The 4,035-nt window shown below is 45.6% G+C and overlaps 1 protein-coding gene across 2 annotated transcripts in view; it reads left to right on the plus strand.

The window, feature by feature from the left end:
* Nucleotides 1-3,252: 3,252 nt before the first annotated feature.
* Nucleotides 3,253-4,035, plus strand: part of LOC119340006 — a 2,497-nt gene continuing 1,714 nt past the window's right edge. The window contains exons 1-2 of one of the 2 annotated variants that reach the window (XM_037611910.1): nucleotides 3,253-3,628; nucleotides 3,755-3,946. The gene's annotated coding sequence lies outside the window, so the exon portion shown is untranslated. The remainder of the gene's footprint in view (nucleotides 3,629-3,754; nucleotides 3,947-4,035) is intronic. The other variant, XM_037611909.1, reaches the window with a different exon arrangement.

Consider the following 4,035-nt stretch of genomic DNA (forward strand, 5'->3'; position numbering starts at 1 on the left):
AGATGGGTTTTCGTGGCATTCTGTCGCGGCAGTCCGGCCACTACACCACCTAGCTGACATGTGATGGGGAGCGACATTTGCTCCGGATTTCAACATGGCAGAGCTCGCCACGTGTGCGTTCGACGTTGCTCGTTGGAGGCTCAACTGGCCAAAGTATGAGATGATTTTTTGAAGTCGAATCCTGAAAGGTGGCAGAATGATAGTCCAGAAGTGAACATCGTGTCCTAGAAGGACAAGAGGGAAACCTGTATCGTCCTGGATTAGCTCAACGCCTATGAGAGCGATGAGGCGGCTATGGCGAGTTTTGTCGTGGAAAATCTGCACCTCGTGCAGGCGGAGTATGAGGTTCTTTGCGCAGTGCAAAAGGACGAAGGATGAGGAGGACGAGGGTGGCGCCTCAAGGGCGATCAAGGAGGGCAACATAGATGATGACATTGATTTGGTCGACCTTCTATGCTCTAGTGATGAGGATGACGAGTAGTTATCTATAGTGTCTGTAGGAGTCAATCATACTATGTTTAAGTTTACATGTTTAAAACTCGGATCGAAGTATGGAATGATCAAGTTTCAGTTTGCATGTTTAAAACTTTGTATGTTTGGATGTTTGAATTAAAGTATGCAATGATTAAGTTTTAGGTGCTCTATTTTACATCATCCGTTTGAGCTGTGGTGCCCTATAACTGTTTTTGAGTGCCCTATCTTACATGATGTAAAGGTCGAAAAGATTCCATTTTCAGGGACATATATTTTCTATCAATATCAATCGGGTTTAACTCTTCAACTTGACACATACTCTATGAGTATATGCTTGCATTTTTTTATGAATTTATTTTCAGACCTTATAACGTTGGTGGAAGAGGAATATCCCTCGAGGTGCTCATGCGGGTGTGCCGTGTGCGTAACGTGCGTTCATCTGTTGGAGGCTAAAAAACTGTTGCCACAAACCTTGGCCGACAGGCGACAGGGCCAATATGGACTCGTCCGCAGCCAGCGCGTCATGACTTTGACATACACGCCCTTCTCGGGTGATCGCGACTGTACGTACTCATAGCACCGCGCGTCCAACGCGCTAACTCATTCACTGCACCTTATTTCCGCGGTGCCACGGACACGTAACGTGCGTATGACATGCACGCTTTTGAGTAGGGAATCCCTTATCGGACCGCCCTAAGTATTCGATCAGTGCACTATACGTAGGCACGCACTGATACTAAGACCAGCTAGCTAGCCTAATTTGATGTTTCGCCAATGCGTTGTTTTGCTAATTTTTGCGTAGGCATGCACTATACGTAGGCAGGGACTGATACTAAGACCAGCTAGCTAGCTTAATGTGATGTTTCGCCAATGCTTTGTCTTTTCCCGCTAATTAATTTGGCCTACTAGCCTACTTGTGGAGCAACCGGTAGGTATACCCACTACAAATTCTTCTGCGTCGTCAGTGCAGTGACAGATATGTTTATTTTTCTTAGCCAGCAAGAAAATATCTGGGTTTTTTAATTTATTACACGGCCACGAAAATATCTGATTTTTGTCTATACTAGTACAAATGCCCGTGCGTTGCAACGGGCAGAAAAAAATCATAAAACCTGCTCTGTGTGCCATTACACGACATTTCATATATGTAGTTCTGATTAATATCAGTAATAAGATTACACTATTATCGCTTTTTGAAGTATGAAGTGTGGACGTGAAAAAACCACCATAATGTTTTTCATCTGATGGAAGAGTAATGGTGCATGAAATAGTCTGTCAATCGGTTTTATTTTTTGCTTTTCGAGAAACACAAATATCAATTTATTTTTTGAAAATTTGAACAATTTGAACACAAATATCAAACATTTTATACACATGATTTTTTAATCAATTATTAATATTTGTTAATTTTTATGAACAATTTAAATGTTTTGAAAAGGGAATTTTTTTGGGGGAATTTTGAGAATTTTTAAAAAAGCGTGAATATATTATAAAAATGTGGGTTTTTTAAAGGGAAAACAATCTGAAACACTCTTTATCTTAAAAAACAGACACACAATGTCCACGGTTAAGAAAAATAATAATTGATGATATCTGCACCATGAAGCATCAAGTTGACAAAGTCGTAGGGATGTCCTTTGTTGGCGCCTCCTTCAACTTAAAACTATCACTGGGTGGAAAAGAAGTGGTGTATCTGTTTTTAGTGGATATACAGAGGGTCGAACTCATTTGCATTGATAGCGAGACGTTTGTGGTGACTTTATCAATCTGAAAACCCGTCGGCTGAGACTCTCCAGGGTGAGTGTGTATGTATGTTTGTGAGTGCCTACATTTGTACGTGTTTTTCAAAAGAAGATTTCCTTTAGCCTTTGTATGCTACAATTTAATGCGCTGTGCGTTGCATTGAAAGAAAAAAAGCATCACATTTTTAGTGACTCATTCATGATGATACTTTTCATGTTCGACACCGTGGTTGGTGTCCACAATTCAAAAAATTGATGAAGCCGCATCCATGTCTTTGACGGCGTCTCCTTCGGCATTGTACCTCTCTGGTCGCGGCTGGAGAGTGGGGGGGGGGGCTTGGATCTATGCCTGACGCGTGTAGATAGTAGGGTAGTGGTCTCGGGCGGTGCTAGTGAGGTGGTGGTGCTGGCTTCGTGGTGGAATAAGGTTGTTGGAGTTCGATCCCCATCCCGGCGAGGTCCTATGTGGCGGAGTCGGCGAGCTTCCAGCATGGTTTCCTCCTCGATCAGTCGGTCTGGTGAGGTTTTGTTCTCCTGGTGTGCTCTTCATGGCGGAGGTGATGGCCGGATGTGGGAAATTTGATCCCTTGGTTCTCTCTTCGTCGTGGTAAGGTGGTTCGTCTCACCTTGCCATGTTTCTGCCGGCGTGGTCAAGCAATGGCCGTTCTTCCTTCTTCTGGCGTGTTGGTTTTCGACCGAGGCTGGTGACTTCCTGTCCATGTTTTAGTCCGTCTGCATGTTTCAAGATCGCGCTGGCTCTATGTGGGAGCGGCGGCAACGGCAGCAGCGGCGCGCCCTCAGCCTGTGCGGTCGGCTCCTCAGGGATCTGTTTGTAATTTTCATTCTTGTGGAGGTGCTTTGTACCATTGGCTTGTTTTAATATAGTTCGGAGGTATTTAAAAAAAAGCAAACAGGTTTGTATTTTCTTTTAGGAAATGTTGATTGTTTTTTGTTTGCAAGATTATATTTCGTTCCTTTTCTAAGTCACTGATCTAAAACGCCTCTTCCTGTCGTCACATGTCCTGCGGCACGACGCCTTAACCCCCTCCCTCTCGTTCCCCACCGCTGAAATCTTATCCTCTCGACCTCTCGCCCCATTTCTTCCTCTTCTTCCCCCTCCCTCTCACTTTCCTCATCTCCATTCGCCAGGCAACTGTGTCGACGGGAGACGTTGGAGACGATGCACGGCAGGGTGTCTTGCTGCGAGAAGCTTCTGTCGTCCGGGCGCGCTTCGATGCTGCCGGAGGAGGCGCTGTCGTCCTCGCCTGCGCGCGCAAGCTGCGGGTTTTTTGCAAGGCAGGGGCTCGCTGCTGCTAGCCCGCACGAGCTGGCTCCAAGGGCCGGGCGCTACAACTTGAGGAGCTCCAAGCCGACTACCTGTTGTGGCTCTCCGGAGTTACTCATGCGACGCGGTGAGTGCTGTTTTCGTGGCCGGAGACGCTGTGCGTGTGGGGATGGAAGTGATCTTGTGGTTCTGTCATCAGCAAATCTAGTAGCCCAAATCATACTGTGTATTGACACATTTTCTATTTCGCAAGGGGCCGCCCGTCCTCCTGCTGATTGGATTGTGCTTCTTCGTTCTGTTCCCTTCTTCCTCTGGTTGTTGATGCCTCAAGCAGCCGCTGCCAATTGTGTGCTTGTAGTTGTTTCTTCAGTTCCCTTCCTCTGCTTGTAGATGCCTCAAGCAGCTGGTGTATATAAATTGATCCTATTGATTGCAAGGGAGCGAGGTGATACTATTTATATTCTGATAATAAACCTATTTTTACAGCAAAACCACGCAACCGCAGTCATTTCTATTCTTCCCCATTCGCAAATC

Source organism: Triticum dicoccoides, chromosome 7B (assembly GCF_002162155.2).
Source record: "Triticum dicoccoides isolate Atlit2015 ecotype Zavitan chromosome 7B, WEW_v2.0, whole genome shotgun sequence".
Classification (NCBI taxonomy): Eukaryota; Viridiplantae; Streptophyta; class Magnoliopsida; order Poales; family Poaceae; genus Triticum; species Triticum dicoccoides.